General features: G+C 49.1%; 1 protein-coding gene and 1 long non-coding RNA gene across 6 annotated transcripts in view; one reads left to right on the top strand and one right to left on the bottom strand.

Moving 5' to 3' along the window:
- Positions 1-6,556: 6,556 nt before the first annotated feature.
- LOC144377898 (uncharacterized) lies at positions 6,557-12,185 on the bottom strand. Its single transcript, XR_013439167.1, has 3 exons — positions 12,117-12,185; positions 9,658-10,876; positions 6,557-9,555 (listed from the first exon to the last, which is right to left on the bottom strand). It is a non-coding gene; the product is annotated as an uncharacterized LOC144377898 (long non-coding RNA).
- Positions 7,810-25,086, top strand: part of Tmem63c (transmembrane protein 63C) — a 65,498-nt gene continuing 48,221 nt past the window's right edge. For 2 of the 5 annotated variants that reach the window (XM_040274057.2, XM_040274064.2), the window contains exons 1-2: positions 8,070-8,279; positions 20,850-20,995. The gene's annotated coding sequence lies outside the window, so the exon portion shown is untranslated. Of the gene's footprint in view, positions 7,945-8,069; positions 8,366-8,513; positions 8,623-20,849; positions 20,996-25,086 lie in introns of those variants that run through there. The other 3 variants (XM_040274060.2, XM_040274058.2, XM_040274059.2) reach the window with 3 other exon arrangements.

Below are 25,086 nucleotides of genomic sequence, written 5' to 3' on the forward strand. Positions count from 1 at the left end.
TTCCTCCAACTAAACCCTACCCACCCGCATCCACCACCTCCCAACAGCTTTACCAGCTCCAGACAAAGCTTTCCACACATGAGTTTTTAAGATGTTCTGGGACATTTAAGATCCAAACCAAAGACAACAAAGGAGAAAAGGATATCCAACAACTGGATATCTGCAAGGGGAAAAAAATAAGTCTAAACTCAGACTTTTGAGTTCATTCAGAAATGAACTCAAAACGTCTCCACAGACCTGAATGTAAAATGCAAAACTCTAGGATAGATTAGGTAGGTAGGTAGGTAGACAGACACAGATCACATTTATTCATAATTGACAAAACTTGGAAAGGTCTTGTGGTACATCTAAACCATGGACTATTACTTTTTTAAGGTATTTATTTTTCAGTTGTAGTTGGACCCAATACAATTATTTTATTTATTTGTATGTGGTGCTGAGGATCGAACCAGGGCCTTGCACATTCGAGGCGAGCACTCAACCGCTGAGCCACAACCTCAGCCCCCACCATGAAATATTATTTAGTGCTAAAAAGAAATAAGCTATCATACCATGAAAAGAGATGGAGGGAACTTAAATGCATATTACTAAGGGATGCATATTACTCCCAGAGGATAGGAGAAAAACCTAGATGACCTTGAGTGTGGTGATGACTTTTTAGATACAACATTAAAGGCATGATCCATGGCAGAAATAATTGATAAGCTAGAATTCATTAAAATTTAAAATGTCTTCCCCATAAAAGACAATGTCAAAAGGATAAGACATGTCACAGAAAGAGAAAATATTTGCAAAAGACACATCTGATAGAGGACTGTTACCCCAAATATGCAAAGAACTCTTAAAACTCAACAATAAGAAAATGAGCAACCTGATTAAAAATGGGCAAAAGATTTAACAGACACCTCATCAAAGAAGATATACAGGTGGCAAATAAACAAATGAAAAGATCTTTCATAAGAAGTAGCTGCAAATTAAAACAGCAATGAGATGGCCATACACACCTATTAGGATTACTGAAATCCAAAACACTGACATCAACAAATGCTGGTGAGGATGTGGAGCCACAGGAACTCTCATTCATTTGCTGGTGAGAGTGCAAACAGTACAACCACTGTGGAAGACGACTGAGCACTTTCTTACAAAAGATTATTCTTACTACATAACTCAGCATTTTTATCCTTTACAAATGAAAAATATGACCACACAAAAACCTGTACAGGGATGGAGGGATAGACAGATAGATAGGTAGGTAGGTAGGTAGGTAGACAGACAGACAGACACAGATCACATTTATTCATCATTGACTAAACTTGAAAAGAACTTGTGGTACATCTAAACCATGGAATATTATTTAGTGCTATAAAGAAATAAGCTGTCATACCATGAAAAGAGATGGAGGAATTTAAAATGCATATTACTAAGTGAAGGAAGCCAATCTGAAAAGAACATATGTTGTGTGATTTCAACTACATGACATTCTGAAAAAGGCAAAAGTATGGAGACAGTAAAAAGGTCAGTGGTGGCCAGATGTTAGTGGAGAAAGAAGGTGACTAGATAGAGCACAGAGGATTTTTAGGGCAATGAAACCATTTTGTTTGATACTACAATGGTGGATACATGTCATCATGCATCTGTCTAAATCAAGCCCTACACTGACAGTGAACCCTAATATGCACACTGGGTAATCACAATGTGTTGGTGTAGGTTCACTGATTGTAACAAATGTCCTACTCTGCTGGGGAGTCCTGATAGGGGCAGTGGTTGTGCATCTGTGAGTGCATGGGGTGTGTGGGAAATCTCCATACTTCCTGCTCAATTTTCCTATTAACCTAAAACTGCTGTAAAACACAAGTTATTAATTTATAAAAGTCTACAGATGACCAATTGACCAAATGACTACAATATGACCATGTGCCTCATCTCATTGGTCATTCATAAAATGCATATAAAACCCACAAAAGACACCACTCAAAGGGACCAGGAAGGTAACAAGTCCATCAATGCCAAACATTGAAAAGGAAGCAGACCTTACAGAACTCCCATCCACTGCTGGAGGACACATGAATGGGTACAATCCCACTCTAGAAAACATCTCAGCATGAACTGGAAAAGCTGGAGATGCATGCACACCCCAGCGATCCCCAAATTTCTCTCCTGGTTTTCAGAAACTCAAAAACATGTGAGCCAGGAAGAGTGGCATTGTTTGGAAAAATGATCTTGGATTGTGTTTCTATAACCCAATACCCTGGACTATTTCAATAAATTGAAATTTCTTTCTCACAGTCTGGAGGCTGAGAAGCCCAAGGTCAAGGTATTAGCAGCCTTTTTGTCTGGCAGCGCTACTGTCTTCTTCGTCCCGGTCCCTTCAAGGCTGCATCGGCACCTGGTGATAAAATGAGGGAGGAGCCCTAAAGACCTAATCCCCTTGGAGAGGCCTCCCCTCCTTCCACAGTTCCTTTGGACATAAGTTTCAACGTGAGTTTTGGAGGGGACGAAAGCATCCAGACCATAGCACTAACTGGATATAACCAAGTATCTACCCAGCAAGACCAATTAATTTATGGCAGAGTCAAACAACGGAGGGCCCCTAGAGCAATGGCAGCCAATCAGTGCAACTGCAGACCATAACGTGGGTCAGTCTCCTAAGTGTGATAAGAAGCCCAACGTGAAAGTAGGGGCGTACACGACTCCTTTAATATACTCTTAAAAAACATATCAGACCAAGCCATTCTGATTAGGGTGGGAAATAAGCTGTCAGAAGTAGAAAGCAAAGCCAGGCAGGGGTCCCTCCAAAGTCACGATGGGGCTGTGTCTCGCGGGGAGAGGGCTGGAGGAGAAAGGGGTGTGATTGGGAAACTACTTAGGGAAATGGGATCCGTTCTTTTTCTTGACTTGGGCTCTGGTTATACAATGTTTGCTTTATGATTATTCACTAGAGCATTCATTTGGGTTTTATATATACTTTTCTGTATGTGTATCATTTTTCACAAAGTTCATAAAGGTTACAAAACAAAGAAAAGGTTCATTACTGAAAATAGGGATCCTCTCCCAGTGGACTGGGTGCAACAGAGCTGGTTCAAGAGCCTGGGTGGGACTGAGTTCAAGGAGAGGGGATCCTCATTTTTGCGAGGAGGGTATGGGGGATGGAACTCAGGGTCACTTGATCACTGAACCACATCCCCAGCCCTATTTTGTGTTTTATTTAGAGACAGGATCTCACTGAGTTGCTTAGGGCCTCATTGTTGTTGAGACTGGCTTTGAATTCACCATCCTCCTGCCTCAGCCTCCCCAGCCACTGGGATTACAGGCGTGTGCCCCTGTACCTGATGGGATCCTCATTTTTGGCTCAAGGGAAGACCCTATTTCTGCTTCATGAATTTCAGCTTGTGGATGGAGGGGATCCCTTAGCTGCCATAAAATTTAATACAAGGACTCAAATATTCTTTAAGAGCCCAACACTGCTGATAAGCAAGGGTCAAGATAGAATTGAGGCTTCAAACCCCAGCCATGTCTGAAAATGCTCCATTGGCTCAACTCTGGGTAGAGAAGCCCTTCCTCCCAAGTATCTCCAGAGTTCTAGGACAAAAGTGTGCTTCCTTTGTGATGTCATCAGCACCTGCCTCGACCTCACCCACCAGAACTTTCCAATATTGATAATTGGTAGTGTCTCTAGGTGGTGGATGACAGTGATCTCCCCCAGTCTTGAATTTCCCTTCTTCCCGGAGAGAAGTACTGGACAGAGAGGCTGCTGCTGGCTACGAGCTCAGACCCGATGGGGCCTTGGTGAGTGGAGCCCAGCCTGAGCCAGGGATCAGGGAGGGCAGGGAGGCCAGGGCTGGCCCAGGAGAGGGAGGCCGGGTTTCTCTGCTGTGCGGATGCCAGCTGATGACACAGTCCTCCATTTGCCCACCAATCTGGGGACGGCCGAGGTGAGAGCCGAGCCGTGTGCCTAGATCTAACCCAGAGCTCGAGAAACCCGTGTCTGGTTAGACGGAGGACACGGAAAACAAATGGTTTTCCATCCCGATACATGACCTGCTGCCTTTTGCACAGGAACTCGATTCCCTTCTGCCTGGAAAGGCAGGTTGGAGTGTATGATAGAACCCCGACTCTCAAAATGAGCCCACTTTCTTAGCCAGTCGTTATTTGGCTCTTGGCCACAAAGGATATCGTAGAGTATCTGGACTGACCCTTAAAATATGAATGATTCCTGGGTTCTGCTTGAAAATACTCTCCCTGTTGGTGTCCTCAGTTCATATTCTGGATCCTAGAGCAGATCTACTTGGGCTCTTATCACCACTAGACCCACAGCCCCGGCTTCCCTCTGCCTGGCAGGCTGGTCCACACCAGGCCTTGAGGGGGATTGGGACACTCTTGCGTGGATCCCCTGCTTCGGAGCCTAAAATCATCGACATGGAACTGAGGAGAAACAGAACCGGAGCACACCTAGGTGGCTCTTCCCAGGTCCCCACCTCTTTCCTCTCACTCTGAGTCTCCCTGAGCATCTCATCTGGGCAGTGCAGGAAGGCTGCCTAAAGACACGTAGGCGGTGCACACTTGTGTTTGGGTTGGGCCATTACAAGGAATTCTGCAATGACCACCTGGTGCATGCAGGTCTTTGTGAACCAAGGTGAGCATTTCTGATAAGATTTCTAGATCAAGGTCTCCAAGGGATCAGAACATTCTGGGCTGTGCTCTGGCCACTCTTACTGGACTGGCCTAGGACCTCAGACAGTTTCACCCATCTGTCTTCCAAATCAGCCTACAGACAGACCTCTTCTCAACTTAGTAATCTAGGGGCACATTGACTTCACCCCCATAGTCACTTGTCAGACACTAGACATAACAAAAAGGAAACACAATCTGACTTTAAAAGAATTTATAATCTTGTAAGGGAGAAAGTAAACTTTAATAAATCAAAATCTGCTTTCTGATTCTATTTGTTGTTGTTGTTGTTGTTTGGTACCAGGGATTGAACTCAGGGACACTCAACCACTGAGCCACCTCCCCAACCCTATTTTGTATTTTACTTAGAGACAGAGTCTCACTGAGTTACTTAGAGCATGGCTTTTGCTGAGGCTGTCTTTGAACTCGCAATCCTCCTGCCTCAGCCTCCTGAGTCGCTGGGATAACAGGAATGTGCCTCCATACCCAGCTGCTTTCTGGTTCTTAAAGAAAGGTATCATTTCAGATGACTGAATTTGCTAGATGTTGAAGGTTGTCTCTCCATAACATACAAATTGTATCTTAACCAATTTTTATTGAAATTACTTTCTAAATATATAATTGCTTCTCTTTCAAAATAAAATATTTAGTTGGTGATTTAACCTTAGTGATGCAGGGTGGTTGTTCTGAGTGTATTCCCAATATGACCCTATTTTACAACCACACCCTCCCAGCCTCTTGGAATGACCCTGCAATCCCTTACACTTGGCTGTTGCTGATTCCACCTTACTCACTTTTTCATAAGTTCTTTCTCCTTCCAATATGCTCCTGCTCATCTGCTGTGGGCTTGGGGCTCACCATTAGGCAATTGGTTCAGCTGCTGTCACAGAGGTCAACAATGGTGGCTTTAAAGAGTGTTTTGTTCTCCCAAGGTGGATCGAACTCTAGGCTTCTAATCCAGGTCATCCTGAACTCTCCTCCTTCCTGTCCTGTTGCTTGGCCAAACCCTTGGAAGTTGTCCTGGTTAGCATCATCAACGTTGCCCTCCCCTCCACCCCCATATCCACAAAGGAGAAAGGGGACATGGGGGGCAGGTGGCTCCCTGTCAAGGATCACTTCTCCTTCATACCCACTGGCCAGGACTTAGTCCATGGCTATAACTGGCTGCAAGGGGGGGATGGGACACATGGTCTCCAGCAGAGTAGCCATGGTGGCAGGTTGTAAGCTTGGAGCTCTCCTGCTAAAAGGAAGCAGGAAAGAGAGGATACTCCGGGGCTCAGCAGTCTCTGCCACACTGGATCTGTTGGAATTGTGTGTGGGGGTGGGCTCCAGGGGACAATAGCAGGTGCTCTCATGCAGACAAAGCTCTTGACTTTGTCAGACAGTTGCAGCTGTGTGGGCTACTCAGAGTCCTTCTGTTTCTTTTATATTGTTCTGGATTGCGCTCCCAGACAAGTTTTGGAGGTTAACAACATCGTCATGATGACAATCCAGGCCAAAGGCTCTCCCATCCCAATCCACATGAGGGACAGCATGGAAAGTTTCCAGTGCCACAGAGGTTGAGAGCAAAAGCCAAAACCCTCTGTTATTCATTCCTACTCACCTTTACAGAGAACCTTCTACAAGCCAGACCCTCAACTGGGCGGTCAATGTTTAGTTGGCTGGACAATGGGAATCACCTTTTCACCACTTCCAGCCCTTTTGGCATTTGCAAGAGTTCGTCTTCCTCCTTCTCTGCATCCCCCTCTAGGGCATGCCCTGGGTGACTACCAGGTCTCTCCTCAGGGGCTGGAGTCGGGTAGGTATAGGCTCAGCAGCAGGTATTATCATGAGGGAGTAGAGAAGAGATTCTACTGTCCCGCTACAACAAAGGCAGCAACAACCAGCATTTCCAAAACACTTTGTATCTTAGCGGCATCCTTTAAGGTTACTATTATTATTTCTCCATTTTTACATATGCAAATGAGGAAGCTTAGAGAGGTTAAGTTCCATATATAGGTGGCCCAGCTGGGACTGGAATCCAGGCAGCTAGAGTTCTTAACATACTCTTGCATACTCTGGTTTGTCTTTGTACCCACCTAGCCCTTCTAAAGAAGCATAATAAAAGGGTTAGAGCAGAGGGGCCTTAGACCCCAACCAGTCCAGTCCCCTCTGTTACAGAGGAGAGGGAAAAGTAAAAAGCCATTAAGTGAGCTATCCCAGATTGCATAGTCTTGTAACAGCTGAGCCATGGCTAGAATTCAGCCCCCAGTGCTCTGTTGCCACTGCAGAATAGATGATCCAGGGGCTGGGGTTGTGGCTCAGTGGTAGAGCACTCGCTTAGCATGTGCAAGGCCCTGGGTTCGATCCTCAGCACCACATAAAAAATAAATAATCAAAATAAAGGTAATTGTGTCCAACTACAACTAAAAAATAAATATTAAAAAAAGAATAGATGATCCAAAATCTTTCTGTGCTGTGAATGAAGAAATAAGTGAGTGAGTGGGTGAGTGAGGGCATAAATGGATAGGCCTTGACAGATTTCATTTAGTGGCTCACCTTGGGTTCACATGGTGTGGCTGGACAGGAGCAAGGCATGGGGAGACATAATCAGAGGGCCCCAGCAAGGTGGAAATGAATGGGGGAGGGGATCATGCTGCTGGTTATGGGAGAACTGCCCCATGAAAGCCTATCTAACTTTTGCCTCCCTACTCTAGTGTTTCACACCCTTGTGCTGCCCCCACCCCTTCCCTCTAGGTTTTTTAATCACACTGCTGACAACTCTGACTCTACCTTACCACTATAGAGCTGTTGGAAGGAAGTCACTTAAAGAGATTATTCAGTAGTGCTCCTGTTCCATTAGCATTGTAAGGGCAGTTCCAGATGTCTACTAAATAAATGTGTCTAGGCCCCTGCTTGGGAGACAGAGGCTGTTTGCAGCCTCTTATGTAGCATGCCGATCTCTGGGGTGCAAACCAGGGTCTTCTGTCTCCAGGGTCAAAACCAGTCATCTTTAGCAGACTAGCCAGGTCTTTGATGAAACTAGAGACCCACTTGAGGAATATAGCCCCCGTCAAACTGGAAATGACCCAACTCACTCCCTTGGGCTTCCTGGGTGGGGCCGTAGCTAATTTGTAGGTCTTTCTTTTGCTGAGGAGCCGGAACTGGATAGAGCCACGAGCCTGCCAGGAGGTGGTCCTTGGGCGGGGCACAGCGTTACCTTTGTGGGGTTGTCTTTTCTACCTTCTGGCTGAAGGGAATAGGAGGCCTCGGGAGGAGGAGAGTTTGGGGGATAAGGTAGGTGGACTGGCAGCTGCTGAGGCTCAGAGCATCTGTCATTGCTGGAGCAAACTGCAGCAAGGGACCAGCAGTCTGGTGCGTTGGAGACGGTAATTTGCAGATGGTTTCTGGTAGCAATAGGGTTTCCGTGGCTGAGCCTGAGTCTCCGCATATGACACCCCAGCGACAGGTCAGAGCAGCCGTGGGGCGGGGCCAAGGTTGGCTCCTGCTGGGAGGAGCCGGGATGCCGCTCCCGCGGTGATGCGGAGGGGAATTTGCTGACAGTCCCTTGCCAGGTGGGGCTGGCTTCGCCAGGCCGCGAGGAGGAGGACCGGCTGGCCATCTCCTCCCAGGTAGGGAGCGTGTTGCCTGTCACTGCACCCCGCAGCCCGAGCACCTTGCCTAGGGCTGCGGCCGCGGCGCGGAGCGCTCAGATGTGGTGAGCACGAGGGTGGTGCGAGCCAGGACAGCGGGGACCCGGAGCAGGGGCCAGAATCCGGGTCCCGGACGCGGGAGGGGGCGGGGAAGGGTGGCCAGAAGGGTGCTTCCCGGACCTCGCACCGGGAGGGTGGGGACGGGGGAGACTGCGCCACAGCGCCTCACCACGCCGGCTGTCCCCCAGCTTGTGCCCAGGGAAGGGTGAACTGAGCCGCCCACCAAGGAGGGCCATTGCTTGGTAGAACTCGTCTGTACCGGGTGAGGGGATGGAGGTGGGTGGGAGGCTTGTCTGGGGGTCCCCCGGCTCCTGATTGACAGCCAGGTGGGAATTACGGCTCAGGATCCCCCACCCCACCCAGGGATTCCCGGGGCTCTGCCGCCCACTCACGGGCCTGGGATGGGAGGAGGCGGGCTACTCCACCCTCATGGATGTTGACAACGTCACTGATGAGCTGCTGCCCCAGTGTGTGTGTGTGTGTGTGGGGGGATCCTGTTCTGTGTTAGGTGGTCCTGGGTTCCCCGGCCCCCCAGGGCCAAAGGATGCCACCTTTACCCCATGTACTTCCAAAGAAAAGGTTCTTTCATTCTCACCTTGGCCTTGAGAGAGAAACTGGGTTTGAATGAAGGTCCTGGGGAAACTGAGGCCCAGAGACATTAGAGTTTGACCAAGGTCACTTAGCAGGTCCCACAGGGCTGCTTTCTCCCAATGCCTTCCGGAAGGGCAGGGACTGTTGTCTTTCTATAGGCCCTTGACTGCACCCCCAGTCTGGAGTACAGTCCCCAATCCTGTACACCTCCAGCATGAGGCTCGGGTGTGTCGTGGGTGTGAACGTCATGAATGTCTGGGGACAGGAGAAAGTTCAGGAGGAATGCTCATCTGGGCACAGGGGACAATGGGGTGGTGCTACCTATCCCTGTGCTTCAGAGAAAGAATGAGGGTTGGCATCTGGGACAGGAAAGCCAGAGGTGGGCAGCCTAGGTCCCCAGCGTTGATCCTGTGTGTCAGCCTTGATGGAGAGGCCCCGGAAAGTTCAGATGGACTTTCTTCTGGTGAGTTGCCTTCTCTGTTCTGCTGACTGTTGTCCCCAGATATCATGGGCCCCATTGGATCTGTTGCTCTTCCATGTGAACTTTCCCTCCATTCACCTGTCCTCTTTCTCTCGGAGGCAGACATCATTCTCCAGAGGGAAACTGAGGCAGGGAGAGAGTGACAGTGGGTTAGACTGGGAGCCAGCTATCATGGTTGAGGAAACCGAGGCGCAGAGAGTGCAGCAGGTTGCTCCGGCCTCTCACCTGCACACGGGGCTCCCGACTCCCCAGCCGAGCACAGGGCAGACTGGAGACAGCTCCTCCTGGCTCTTACTTGTCTCCCCACAGTCTCGCTCTGACAGGTCCAACTGTGTCTCCTGACAGGTGCAGGAGCCATAGGTGACAGCCGCAGCATTTTCTCCTCCTTTAAGATGTGCTTTCTAGTTAACTGGGGAGGAAGTAGCTTGAAGAGGGCCGTCAGAGTCACTGGGCTGTCCTCCCAGTGTGCTCCCGTGGTTTCCATGGGCCTGTTCAAGCCACAGACAGATTTCCTTCCTGCCCTGGCGCCCACAGTCGTGAACCCAGCTTGGGAGTGGGGACCCACAGCTGTAAGGGGCCCATGGGCATGGGGACCTTGGTTATCTCTCCGACAGCATGTCGGGGTAGGAGTTCTGACCAGCCTGTTATGAAAGTAATGCCTGGCTCACAAGTTGCTGCTTCTCAAACACATCCCCTGACCGCAGAGCCCCCGAAGCTGGTCCCCGGTGACTCCACAGCATGCCTTGGATAAGGGTTGCTAAGAATCTCTGGGGTGATCTGTGGTCCCCAGAAAGCTCACAGAACCAGCTGCTTGCAGAGTGACAGTGTAGTGCTAGAAAATAGAGGGGCCCGCCATGTTAGAGGGAGACCATGTGTCTGGCTCCTCCTCTGGGGTCCCTTCCCCAGGAGGAAGGCTGGTGATGGGTGCCCCTCCTGTCTAGCAGAGTCTGGGCCAGAAGCCTTCCTTCTACCCTCAGATCCTGGGGGAGAATCGGACTTGGGCATCAGAGCAGAGGGCCTGTTCTGGACCCAGACTCCCTGTTGGCTGGCACTCTGCCCTCAGTTTCCCTACCTGACAGCCGGGTGTGAAGACACCTCCAGATGGGTGGGAGGGCTTTGGAAATTTATCAAGTGTTTTTCCCGGAGACTTTGGCCTACACAGAAGCCATCTGCTTCCTGCCTGAGTGGAGGAAACGTAGGTGCTCCCTCTTTGGAGGATGCTTTCTCCCTCCGTGGCCAGTCTAGAGCCTCTCCGTTGCTTGGAAGGCAGGCTGGCCCTCCCAACCCACTTCAAGCCCTGTTTCGGCTCTGGAGGGCTCCCTTTCCGCCGTCCTTAGTTAACATGTATAACAGGATTCCCACCATGACATGCTTTCCCACGAGCCTGGGTGCTCCTGCCAGCTCTAGTCCCATGAATTCTGCTCTGGGTCTTCCTGGGCGGCAGCTGGTGGGAGAAGCACAGAGAAAATGGACTTAATGTGCTGGCGCTCTTTGCACTGTGTCCAGGGTGGCACTCAGGCTACGGGCAGGCTCGCGCCGGGAAGGGAAGGCCGTTGAAAGTGCTTAGGGGAAGTGCTCAGAGTGGAGTGAGGTCAGCAGCTTTGAGTGCCCATCTTGCTGGAGGAGGGGCCCTGCACTCTCTCCTCCCCTCTCCCGGGAGGGCAGTGGTTTGTGCAGCTTACACATCAGCACACGTGGTGTCCGTGGGCTCCACAGCCTTGCTGTGAGTAGGCTGCTATTACTCCTGCAAGGCTGAGCCACAGGGGAAGCTGAGCTGAGGACATGGGGCCACTGAGATGAGGATGTGGGCAGCTCATGAGGTCTGATGTGTCCTTGTTCTAGATCTTCCTGGATTGCTCAGGGCCAACCAAGGGTGACTCTTAGCGGAACACCCTGAGGCCAGAACTCTGTATCCTGTGTATCTAGGGAAGGATATGCACCTAAGCTGCCATGTTCCAGCTGGTTCCAAGACATACAGAGAGACAAGAGGGGAGGGGACACCCAATTATCATCTCCTGCCTCCTTCTAGTCATTAGTGATGTTCCCCAAAGGGAAATGGAAGAATGGACCCATTTAGAAAAATTAGGACTAGGACCCAAGTGTCCTGGGTGCCCAGTTCTGCTTTATGCACCCTTCCACTCTGCTGTCTTACATGAGCATCCTCAGGAGACTGAAAGGGCTGGGAAGAGCTTCAGCACAGCCTGAGTCTGTGGGGCCTTCATTCCTGCCAAGTCAGAGCCTCTGGTGTCCTCAGAGGATCAGAGGCAGAGAGGCCAGGCCAGCTTCTAGTGGGAAGCCTACCTGTCCCTTCCTATCACTGAGTGACCTGACCCATGGAGGTGGCCCTGGAGACGGGAGCCTGTTCACTGTGGCTGTCTTTTCAGAATAGTACCCAGGTGGAGGAACACTGGCCTCAGACCCTGGGGCCCTGAAAAAGATTCAGGGAAGCAACATGGTCCTGTGGCCAATGAATCAGGGAGATGATTTCTTATTGGATTTTTGCTCACGAGACCTGATCACCTCGGGGTATCTGGGTGGCAGTGAACTAGAAAGAGAGGACAACTGGAGACTCACCTAAGGACCTGTGGGGGAGATCAGCCATGCATGATGGGCCTGGGGCACCCATCCCACAGGGACACACTACCCGGGGGGCACTTCAGAGCTGGGTTCCCCTGCTTTGTTACCTGTTCGTTTTCCTTCCACGAATCTTCCATTTGCAGCGTGGTGAAGTATGCTCACTGCATGGGGCTCCTGGGAGGACGAACGGGAGGGAGAAGGAAAATACCCAGGGTAGCCCTTGGTGACTGAGTCCCCTTTCCATTGACTTGCCTCTTTATCTCTAGTGGCCAGCCGTCCAGGGACCTCTAGGATGGCTGGCCATGCTTTGGGGCCCCCACGAGGTGTCCAACAATGGCTGACGGTTACATTTTCTATAGGCACTGTTAGAACTGACTTTTCCTTTCAAAAAAAAGCTTTAGGTCCCTGAGGACCTGGCAAAAGGGAACTGGACCCAGACCCAGAGTGAAAGAGGTCCTTCAGGACAACAAAGGCACCTCTGCTGGCCAGGGAGCCCCTCTGGGCCCAGGACCACGTGTGCTCAGGTCTGTAAAGTAGGCCAGGCCTGGGGAGGCCTTGTCAGGCACCAGGACAGCCTGAACAGAGAGCCTGGGCTGGGACCTTGGTACCGCTCAGCCTCCTCATGGGCCTTGTCATTACTCTTGAATACTTTTAAGGCCCTAGGACAGTAGGACAGAGGTGGAGCAGGTCAAAGTAGCCCACTTGGCAGAGGAGGAAATCGAGGCTCTGAGAGGTTGTATGAGTCGCAACACACACACACACACACACACACACACTTGAAGTCGGCTCCCAGCCCTCTGGGCCCAGTGGGGCCATCAGGGAGCTGTCCTCCCCAGCACCACAGACACATCCTGCGCTCACCTCAGTTGCTGTTGGTGGTGGTTTTGCTGAAGTTGCTTAAGACAGAAGGACTCGGAAGTGAAGGTCGCGTTTCTCCCCTTCCCCTCCACTCTGGGCAGGGTGCCCAGAGCTGGGGCTGCTGAAGGACAGCTGTGTCACGAGAGCAGGGAAACGGAAAGATAAGATTCTGCCCCACCCCCACTGGAGCAGAGGATGGAGACCCAGGCTCCGTGCCCCCTACTCCAGGGTGGCTCCTCCAGGCCTATGGAGCTGCCAGGGTGCAGGGGACTGGAAGTGAGGCCCAGGTCCCAGGCCCTGGTCACTGTGCGGCAAGTGGAGGAGCAGGAGGATCCCCAGTCCCAGCCCTCACCAGCGGGACTGGGCAAGAAACCAAAGACAGAGGAGGGAAGGAGATTTGGGAGAGCAGGCTTTCTGACGCTGGCCTTAGCCAGGAGCTGGGGAGCCCAGTGACCCTGTCTACTGAGCCATCTTTGAGCCCAGCTCTGTCCTGGTCCCTCCTCACTGGCTCCCCCAGGGTCATCGGGATCAAGCCCAAAGTACCTTTCCAGTGAGGCCCCCTCTTGTACCCTCTGCTGTTGCTCAGAGGTGCTTTGTGGGTAAGGAGGGGGACGTGTCTGATCACCTTTAAATTTTTACAAAATAACACATTTTTTTTTTCTGTCTGTGCTCACTCCCAGCTCAGCTAAAAAGCATGATTCTGGCAAACTGGATTTTATCAAAAAGAGATTGTTTTCCACCCCATGCCCTGGATTGCCCCGTGCAACTCCTTCTCCTGTTCTCGACCTTGTCCCCATCCCCATCCTTGTCTTTTCTGTCCCTGTGTCCCTCAAAGCCAACTCAAATGCCTCCTCCATGAAGCCCTCCCACCATCTCGGCCAGGAGAGGTCTCAGAGGTCTTTAGTGCACTTCTCACGTCCAGTCTGTCCCTTCTGCTAGACATCCTCTCATCCCCCAAGTGTTTGATGAGTGCCAGTCACACGCTTGCCCTCGGTAATTCATGGGGAAGGGGGACAGGTTGGTGAGGAAATGGATAATGACAGCAGCTTGAGAATAACTGTAATATTCTATAATAATGGCAGTGCCAAGTGCCAGGGGACATTCTGGAGCTAGGAAAACTGAAATGTGCATACTTTAGGACCCACAGCTTCATGTCTCGGTGTATAATTTTTACCTAGAGAAACTCATGCATGTGTATAAGGAGACAGTTCCAAGGATATCTGGGACAGCAATACTTGAAGTGCAAAAAAGAGGTCTCAACCACAGTGACTGTGACATCTGCCATAATGAAATGGACAACAAAACTGGATATTATGCCCCAGTTAAAATAGGTACAATGGGGGATTTTATTGCATGTAAATTATGCCTCGATGAAGCTGATACATCTGTGCACACGTGCACGTGTGCATGCATATGTCTGCGTGCATGCACACACACACTTATTTCTCTGTATTAACATCAGTAAATCTCAAAAATAATGTTGCCCCAAAAAAGGAAATTGCAGAATAATCATTAGATTTTAACCAAAATTATAAAATGATATTGTGCGATTTATGGAGACAAACATGTTGTAGTACCTACCAAGTGTGTGCTTGTGATAGTATTTTTGCTGTGTAGAGCTTTGTGGTACTGGGGAGGGAACCCAGGGCCTCACACCTGCTAAGCCAGCGCTGCACCTCTCAGCCACACCCCCAGCCCTTGTGGTCGTCTCTGGAGAGAGAAGATGCTGAGATGGAAAGAGGAAAAGGGAGAGATTTCTGATTTGTTAGGAACGCTTCATTTAACAAAAAAGATCTTAAACAAAAATGATGGGATGTGAACATGTGTGAATCTGGTTGGTTTTATTCTTTTACCTTTTTTGTGTTTAAAATTTTTTAAAAAGTAACTCAGATGTCCATGGAAAAAGCAGTGGCTTTTCACCAGGGAGTCAGGGAAGGCCTTGTTCAGGAGGAGGTGACAGCTGGGGGTTGAAGGATGGGTAGGTGGGTTTAGCTGGGGCGGGGAGGGAGTGGAGGGCTGGGTGTTGCAGTCCAGGGGACTCGGGTGGGCCCTTCACACTCTTGAAATGTTTGTTGAATGACTGCTTATCAAGCCGCCCCTCCCTGCCACCTTCTCATCCCCATCTCTGACTTCAACACCTCTATTTCTGAGCTGTGAACATAGTAAATGAGGCCCTGGAGAAAATATCTGGTATAATGTGATGACTTTTTTTTTTTAAAGTCTAGATAAACCAATGAGGATTGGGGAGGGATTGAGGCAAATAGATAAAATTGGATATTAAACAACCACTGATACAGAGAAAACAGGATCCTTGGAGGATACTGTGTTCAACCATAGGCAAATTCAGTTGAAAGCTAGCTGGAGTGGTGGTTTTCTGGAATCATGTAAATCATCAGTTTAGGCCTCAGTGGCACACATCTGTAATCCCAGCAGCCTGGGAGGCTGAGGCAGGAGGATCTCGAGTTCAAAGCCAGCCTCAGCAATGGCAAGGCACTAAGCAACTCAGTGAGACCCTGTCTCTAAATAAAATACAAACTAAGGCTAGGGATGTGGTTCAGTGGTCGAGTGCCCCTGAGTTCAATACCTGGTACCCCTCCCCACAAAAAAAACCCATCAGTCTGACCCCAGAAGAACTGAAAAACTCAAAACAGACCAATAATTGTGGAAGAAACTGAGTTTTCATAAAATTCTTCTCCAAAAAACCCAAGTTTAGACAGATTCTAATTTCTTTCAAGTCTTTTAGTTTCTGCTATTTCTATCTCCTGGTTTCTATCAGACCTTCAAGTAACAGTTAATTGCAGTTTTATTTCAACTGCACTGACCACAACACATCACAGAAGAGGAAAAATTTCCGATTATTCTGTGCAGCCAGCCCCACATTGATACTAAAGCTTGGCAAAAATAGGAGAAAAAAGAGAAAATTTCCAAGGAAAACCTCACATGTATGAATATTGGTGCTAAATTCATAGATTAAATAATAATAAATAGAATCATGCAGCATTATATTTAATAAATGAATGCAGAAAAGCAAGTGGAAATATGTTCCACAAATATATTCAATGTTAGAAAAACTGTTAATATAATTAAGCAAACTAATAGTGAAAAGATGAAAATCATGTAAATAGCTCCATAAATGCTAAAACAATGCCTAAAAGGTATTTGATAAAATTCAATGTATATCTTTGATTGTAACTTTTTTTGGGGGGAGGGTACCAAGGATTGAACCCAGGGGTACTTAACCACTGAGCCACATCTCCAGCCCTTTTATATATTTTATTTAGAGACAGGGTCTCACCAAGTTGCTTAGGGCCTTGCCAAGTTGCTGCAGCTGGATTTGAACTCACAATCCTCCTGCCTCAGCCTTTCAAGCCACTGGGATTACAGGTGTGAGTTGATTTTAACTTTTATATTTAATAAAATGTAGATATCGTTTAACACAATGGTGTATTTATAGTTTATATATACATATAAGGAAATAAGGATCACCTTTACCTTAATTCTCTAATCTACTCTAGAAGTCCAAGCCAACACACATTTTGAAAATATAAGTTATAAAAGAGAGGCAGGGCAGGGGTATCTTAGTGGTGAGCCTTGGTTTAGCATATGCAAGTCCTTGGGTCAATTGTTAGGACCAAAAAAGAAAAGGCAAATTTATCAAAATTTAATAAGGATAAGGATTTAATTTAATGAGAATTTAATAAGGGTTTGACCACTTGAAAAAAAAAAAGATTGACAACTGAAAATTTCAGTAGAAATTATTAAGGAAAACATTAAAATGACTGGTAGTAAATACTAGAGATGAAAATGCATAGCATTTCTATACAGAAACATCAGCCTCTTTTGAAATAGAATGGAAGCTGGGCTCAGTGGTACACACCTGTAGTCCCAGTGACCCAGGAGACTGAGATAGGAGGACCACAAATTTGAGGCCAGCCTCAGCAACTTAGAACTAAACACCTTTGTGAGGCCCTGTCTCAAAAATAAAAAATAAAAAGAGGTGGGGATGTGGCTAAGTGGTTAAGCGCTTCTGGGTTTGATCCCCAGTACCAAAAAGAAGGAGGAGGAGGAGGGACAGAAGGAGAGGAAGGAAGGAAGGAAGGAAGGAAGGAAGGAAGGAAGGGAGGGAGGGAGGGAGGGAGGGAGGGAGGGAGGGAGGAAGGAAGGAAAGGAGGGAGGGAGGGAGGGAAGGAATGGGAAAAAAAACATTTACAATATCAGTAAAAGTGGCTAAAAATATCTAGAACTTAGTAGCTGTAGCAGCATCTCTCACATTTCTGCTGTTCACACCTGGTTCCCTGCACCTGAGGTATGGCCTCACATATGCTAGTAGATGGTTGTTGAATGATGGCACCAGCTCACAGATCCGTGGAGCAGAGTGCATTCAACATGTGGTGACCACAATAGTCATTGCCCATGGCAGTGGGCCCCCTTCTACGTCCTTTACCTGAAGCCTAACATGATTTCTCCTGGGAAGGTTCTGCTCTGGGGCTGGAGGGGTCTGTGAATAGGTATCAGGTCCGATTGGTCTACAGTGTCCTTGTAGATCTGTCTGGTTGTTCTAATCCTTGCTGGAAGTGAGGTGTTGAAATCTACAGCCCTGTGTCATTGTTTGTCTCTTCCTTCAATTTGTTTCCTATTTGCTCTGTTATTTGGGTGCTCTTAGGTACATGTATGTGTATCTTATGATGATCTTATCTCCATGGTGAACGGACCCTTTATCATTTATCCCTTGTAGCAGTTTTTGACTCTAAGTATGGTCACCCTGGCCATCTCGTTACTGTCTTAGTCCACTCTGTGCCCCTATAACACAATACCCGAGATTAGATCATTTATAATGAACAGAAATGTACTTGGCTCGCTGCTCTGGAGGCTGAAAAGTCTAAGATCAAGTGGCTGCTCCGTCTGTTCCTGGCCTCTTTGCTGTGTCATAGTCGGATAGAAGGAATCAGAGGGAGAGGAAGTGCTCGCAGAGAGGAAGGGGAGCTGAACTCCCTTTTATAACAAGCCCACACCCATGAGACTGACAGTGATCATTCTAATCAACCCATCAGTCCAATCAGTTCTTTGTGGGGGGTTGGGGACTGAGCTCCGGGCCTCTCTTGTGCTTGGCGAGTGCTCAACCACAATCAGAGCGCTTGCCCTGATCTAACCCGTTCTTAAAGGTGCCACCTCACAGTGCTGCTGCATTGGGGGTTAAGTTTCCAACGCTTGAACTCTGGGGCACCCCTCTGAGCCACAGCATGGCGACCATCTACATATGGCATATTGTCCCCTTTCAGCTCAGGTGTGTATTTCCATCTAAGATTAGCCTCTTCTGGGCAGCCTATGGTTGCATTTTTCAATATCCTTTATTACCTGTTATAACTCATTCAATCCACATCATAACCCTCTGCAAATGGTAGGTTTATTATCTCCATTTTTAGATAGGGACACTGAGGAACAGGAAAGTTAGGTAACTTATCCTAGATCCAGCAAGGTTGGAGTCTGAATTAGGCACCTGACTCTGAGTTCAGACTCTTTGCTTCCATCCTGCTATGTAGTTAAATTGGAATTTTGACTTGAGGGAGGGAGGACAGGAAGTGGGTTACTCAAAAAATGAAGACAACTGGTCAGCTGTCCAGCTAGCCCCTTGGGGGAAGCAATATAAGTGGGGCCCTGCAACCTTCCTTGCACCAGTGTGAATTCTAGATACAGCCAAGATTGAAAAATAAAAGAGAAGAAAAAACCCTAATGATACCAGTGGGAAATATGGGCAAATATTTTTATGATCCTTGAGCAGCAAAGGAAGTCCAGACTCCAAAACCTCTGCAGGAGAAGTCTGGTGCGTTTGACTATGGAAAAATCTGAAATATCTGCAAACAAAATATGCCATAAATTAGGTCAAGAAGAGACAAATGACCATTTGCAATAAATGTGGCCGAAATTAATTGTATTAATTCAGGAAAATTTCTAAAGATCAGGAAGATAAATTAGAAAGGATGTAAATAGTTCACAGAAAAATAAAAGCTAAAGCCAGTCAATCCAAAAACATGAAAATATGTCTGCCCTTTCTAACAATTAAAGAATAACAAACTGAGACAGAGTGTCTGTTTCAACTTTGATATTGGAAAAGATTAAAATTGGATAATGTGTGACACAGTCAAGGGTGGAGAGAAACAGGCACCTTCCTACATTGTTGGTGCAATGCAAACGGATTCACCTTTTTTTTGGAGAGCAATTTGGCACTATCAATCAGAATTTTAGATCACATAACCATTGATCTAAGGATTCGTCCTATAGCTAATTCTGCAGATGTTTTTGTGCACCAAATTGGAAAACAATCTAAATATCCATCAACAAGGATACATTTACAAAAAGTGTAGGGCATTGCCGGTCATGGTTGCACATGCCTGTAATCCAGTGGCTGGGGAGGCTGAAGCAGGAGGATTGTGAGTTCAAAACCAGACTCTGCAACAGCGAGGTGCTAAGCAACTCAGTGAGACTCTGTCTCTAAATAAAATACAAAACAGGGCTGGGGATGTGGTTCAGTGGTTGAGTGCACCTGAGTTCAATCCCCAGTACCAAAAAAAAAAAAAAAAAGTATAGGGCCTTGGAACACTATGAGCAATTAAAAAAACAAAGTGCTCTGTCTAGCTAGGCACATAGATATGTGATGTATATCAACAAACCAAACAAGGATAGAATACCAGGAATGTGTTCCTGGGTGGATTAAAATAAAGACGTAGGCATAGATCTGTGTGAGTCCATATTTTGGGAAATTATGAAGAAACCTGAAACAGGAGGCTTGACAATGTTTGTGTTGGGGACTGATCAGAGCTCTGGAGTGGTGGGGACAAATGTGCTGCATTTCATTTTCATGGTTTTATTATTTGGAAAGGCTTTTTCTTTAGTCATGTCATTTTTCAGAATTAAAAAAAGGATATTTAAGAAGAAACCCATCATAAAACCAAGTTTTGCATAGTGCTGGGGATGGAACCCAGGGCCTGACGCAGGCTGGGCAAGCACTGCACCACTGACCTCTACCTGGGCCTGAGCTTCCTCTTTGAATTGGTTGCTTGGTGGATTCATCTCTTCTCACATTGGTGATTTTAGATCAGGCCCCAAGAGATCATCTCTAGTCTTCATTTTGTCCAGGAGGAAAAGGAGACCCAGAGAGGCTTCAGCAGGCCACCTTGGGGCCCTGCAAGTCTGTCTGCAGACACTGGGCTCCCATGACACTGCTCTCAGGAAAGGGGCCAATGACCCACTCACCTGCATTATGAGACCTCCATCCTAGGGCTGGGGATGGGGTCAGTGGTGGAGCAGTGCTGGCCGGGCATGCATCAGGTCCTGGCTTCCATCCGCTACCAAAAAACAACAAAACAACCTTCATCCTTGGACTTAGGTCTGCCTTTTCTGACATGTGCATTGAGTATGACTTTCTGTGCATCTGTGTGGGAATTTGTTAAAATGCAGATTCCAGGGCACCTTCCAGGATGTTCAGTCTCAGGGGCCAGGGTGCGGCCCTACCTCCTAAATCTGAAGAAGGTGACGACTGTGTCCCCGTTACCTGCCTCAGCTCAGCCCTGCTGGTTTTTTCTGTGCATCTAGTCTGAAGCTCCCCCCCACTGCAAGGGAAAGTGGGGTGTTCCCACTCATGGGAGTCAAGTGACAGTTGGTGCTTGGACTGCCTTGGACTCCCCTTAGATTGCTCCATCTATGGTCTAACCTTGGCCCATCCCGAGCTTAGGTTCAGCTGGGATGAGTGGCAGCCATTCTCTAGCTCACTCATTCTAGAGGTGGATACTCACTGGCCTGCATTGGAGGTGGGCAGCCTGATGGTCATGGGTGCCTCGGAGCTGCCTGGGAGGATGCTGACAAGCTTGCTGGAGTGGGGAGGGGCCTGGCTTGCTTGGGCTTGGGGAGGAGCTGCACAGAGGCCAGGGCGGACTGGGATCCATGCCCGCCTGACCTGAGAGTGTCCCATTGTCCCTGCACCACAGAGCCTTGGAAGAGCCACTTTTGTGGTCCGGAATCAGCGGGACGCTGCTGGGTCACTTGGAAGCACCTTTTCTTAGAGGCCAGTCAAGAAGAAGAAGCCCTGGTTACAGTCCATCGGCCTGAGCCCCCACCTCACCTGCTGCTCCAGGTAGGCTCTCCCCCCATCCCGCCAAGCACAGCGCCAGCTCTGGAAGAGTGGCCGACCTGGGTGGCCCATGGCTCTCTAACACCAGGGTAAAGGCCTCCCCAAGTCCTCCTAAACCCACAGCCTGACAGGAGGGGGCAAGAAAGGCTTCTCCCTGTTCCCCAAGGACACTGACCACAGCCCGGCCATGAGCAGACCTAGGTATAGGGTTGGTTCTGGATCTGCTGGATGTGGGGGGTAGCTCTGGTTTCCTGTGCATCTCCTGGGACTGCACATGCAGTAAGCTGGACTCCAGAGGCCTGGAAGGGGTGATTCAGATGCTCTCTGGCCCTCGGCAAAACCCCCAGGCTGAACTCCTAGCTGGGTGCCCTGTGTGGTTCTTGTCGGGCTACACTGATGTGGGGCAGGCCCAGGACCCAGCTGGACACTGCTCTCCCAGGAGTTTCCTGCCTCCTGATATTTATTTCCCAGAGAAAGGATTAAGACAGATGGTATCTTTATAAACTGTTGGAGCTGGAAAGGATCTTAGTGATATAATCCAATCCTAATCCCTTCTACTTCTCAGGCGATACTTACATCCACAGTGTAGTTCCAAATGTTGTGGTTGAACATCTCAGAGGAATCAGGTGTAATCTTTCCACAATGACACCGAAAGCCTCTGCTTTCAGACAGCCCTTCTCCTCCCCGCCGGGGCCTCACCAGCCTCTGCTCCAGTCTCCTTTCCTTTCGCCTCCATTTACCCGATCACTTCTAGCAACTTACACCCCTAGGCAGAGGTGCCGCAGCATCCAAAGCTAAAAGTGTTAGAGTCATGTTAGCATCTGAGTCTTTCTTCCTAGTTTAGGTAAGTAAATATGTTAATGAGTACATCTTTGAGAAAGAATTAGATAGTCCAGGAGGCTTATACGGGGAAGCTGTAACTGTGATAAGATTTCTCCATTTGAGAGTGTCTAAAATCTTTCTTATGTGAGAGAAGAAGTTTTCCTGTATGGGCTGTTGGCCAAGAACATAGCAGTCGTTGCTATTATCAATAAAAGCCATCTTAGACATAGTTCTCTCTGCAGAGAGAAGTGCTTCATGTTACCATCTCCCTTATAATTTCCTGGTCCTTTCTCAGGAGAGCCTCCAGGGAAGGAGGCTTGGCCATAAGCTGCACTTCACTTCCCTCCCAGGCTCAGACCTTGGTTCCTCCAGTGTAGACGGCTCTGAGAAACCGCTTTGAATAGTGGTTAAGAGCTCAGAATTCTGGAACCGGAGGGGTTCACACCCCAGTTCCACCACCACCAACTTTACCAGCTTGGTGGCATCTCTTCCTCTTTATTCCATCTCTTTATCTGTAATACAGGGATAACAATAGTGACCTAGAGTCCCTGTGAGAATTAAATAGGTTAACATCTGTTAGGTGCTAGTCAGCACCTAGTCAGCGCGTAACAGCTTAATGCCAATCATTACAAAAGCCCGTTCCCTCCCAACCACGTCCCTCTGCCTGATGAACTTCCCCAAACCACAGCAGAGTCATCCCACTCCCCTCCTCTGCAACCCCCCTGGCTCCCTGTGGCCTCTCTAATGACTGTGCCCTAATCTGCCTGCCCCTTAAGGATCTCGAAGGTGCTCATATAAGGAATCAGTAAAGCTTACTGAGAAGGAGCTTTTCCACCTCCAGTGGGGTAAATTGAGATCCTAAGGAGCGGGAGTGCAGCCACCTGCAGCCCCACAGCTGTGGGTTTGCTTAGGCTCCTCCACCCCCCTGACCACAGCCCGGCCATGAGCAGACCTAGGTATAGGGTTGGTTCTGGATCTGCTGGATGTGTGGGGGGGAGCTCTGGTTTCCTGTGCATCTCCTGGGACTGCAAATGCAGTAAGCTGGACTCCAGCCCTGTCCATACTGAAGGGAAGAGAGGACACCTGGCCACTGCCCAGATGGGCAGGGACTGCAGCCCTCTCTGATGGGCTCAGGCCATCAGGCAGACATGAAGTCATCCTCTTTGTCCCACACTGGGAGATGGCCAGAACTTGGCTCCCCCAGCTCCCCTGAGAAGCCTGAGGCTGATGGAGGCCACACACGATCTAGCACCTTGGACAGAGAACTCAGGCTCCACCCGTGCATGCTGGCTGGTCTGCAGCTTGCTGGGAATACCACGAAGGATAGAGGCTGGGCGAGAGTGGGAAAGACCACATCCAAAACCACGCTTCTGCTCCAGCAGGGAAACCTCGGGCATGTCAGCGACGTTCTTTGAGTCTCTATTTTTCCATCTGTAAAATGGGGAGGATAGCTGGGCACGGTGGTGTGTGCCTGTAATCCCAGAGGCTCAGGAGGCTGAGATGGGAGGATCATGAGTTTAAAGCCAGCCTCAGCAACAGTGAGGCACTAAGAAACTCAGTGTGACCCTGTCTCTAAATAAAATACAAAATAGGGCTGAGGATGTGGCTCAGAGGTCAGGTGCCCCTGAGTTCAATCCCTGGTATCTCCCCCATGAAAAGTATAAGGATGATTCCCCCACTACAGGGTAGGGTCAGTGCAAGGCCAAAATGGAATAAAATGTGCAAAGTGGCTGCACAGCGCCTGCCTGGGTTGGGTCCTCGGTGATTTGCTTTTATTTTTATCAGATTCTCCGAGTTGTTCTTCCTGCCTGCTGCGCCCCACACACCTCTCTCTCTCCTTAGGTGCAGTTTTCCTCTCAGCCTCCACTTTTCCAAGATGAAAGGAAGTTGGGGTGGTTTTTGGCAGGGGAGGGGAAGGGCAGCAGCCAGTCTCCCCAGACTCCTGGCAAGGGCGCAAGGCGCAGCAGGAAGCAGCACTGCGCTGTCAGGTTCTCGGTTCGCTCGGGGATGTTTATCTGGGAGGCTCCGGGGCTGCCAAATCCTTGGAGCCGAGTGCCGGGAACCAGCTGCTTCCTGCAGGCTGCCATTTGCCTCCCCACTTGGATAGGTTGTTGGGACTCTGCGCTGCGCTGTACTAGACCCCAGGCGCTCAGCCGCATGGACACCCTGTGCACCCCGCCCTCCCAGGGCCTGCGTTCCAGGGGCGCACACATAAACTCTGCGTGGATGACCTATGTCAGAAAGAGATGCAGAGACGCAGGGCTGCCGCGGGAGCTGCGGAGCTAGCAAAGGTAGCGTCACCAGGACAGGCTGCCCCCAAAATGAGACATCTGAGACATCATGGCTCCCTTGGAAATCCCTGACAGGCCTCAGAATCAAGGCCAAGTGACTTTCATGGGACCCTGGGACAGGAGCAAGATCCAGAAGCCCTAGACATAAGTCCAGAGTCCCAGCCTAGACATGCCTTTTCTCTAAAACCTTCGATGGCTCCCCACTTCCTACATGATTAACTGCAAATCCGTGGGCCTGGTGCAGGGTCTCATGGTCTGGTCCCAGTTGTTAGCTCATCAGACCCTTCTCACTGCAGCTCAGCAGCCAAGCCAATCGGCCTGTCACTTCACCATATGTCACTCTCTGCTTCCCTCCTCCACTCGTTTGGGATTGTCCTCTCCCGCTGGTTTCTGGAAATGTCGAAATCCCTCCGCCCTCACCTTTCTCCCTGACCCTGGAGCTGTGGCCTCAGCCTCTGAGCCTCTGCTCCTGCCTTTCCCAATGCAGGGGTCTTCCCACCTCAGGTGCAGCCTGAGCTTGGCCATGCAGTCTCCCCGCCCACCAGCGGTGGCCTGGGCAGGGCCTGGGCTCCTCCACCTCCAGCAGGTATAGTGTTCACGAACTTTGGGTGACATGTGCCTGTGCTCAAAGGCCCTGGGACACTGAGACAGGTGGGAGGAGCCCTCAACACACTCAGAAGACAGGTCAGAGGGGGAGGGCGGCCGGAAAGGAGAGGTGAGCAGGAAGGGGAGGGAAATGAACTTGGAAGGAACAGAGATATCCCACCATATTTTTTTTTTCCAGGCAGAGAAACAATCACAGACAGGATGGGTCTTTCTTCTCCCTCAGAAATAGCAACTACTTCCTTAAGCATCCCAGGAAAGTGCTTTATTGAGTCTAACTAGAATACTCTTACTACAGTGAGTGATTTTCCCTGGCTCCGTCTTGTGGATCAGGGTGTCTTTCCTGATGTCCATGCAAGGACAACAGGAGGCTGGCCC

This window comes from Ictidomys tridecemlineatus, chromosome 5 (genome assembly GCF_052094955.1).
Source record: "Ictidomys tridecemlineatus isolate mIctTri1 chromosome 5, mIctTri1.hap1, whole genome shotgun sequence".
Taxonomy (NCBI): Eukaryota; Metazoa; Chordata; class Mammalia; order Rodentia; family Sciuridae; genus Ictidomys; species Ictidomys tridecemlineatus.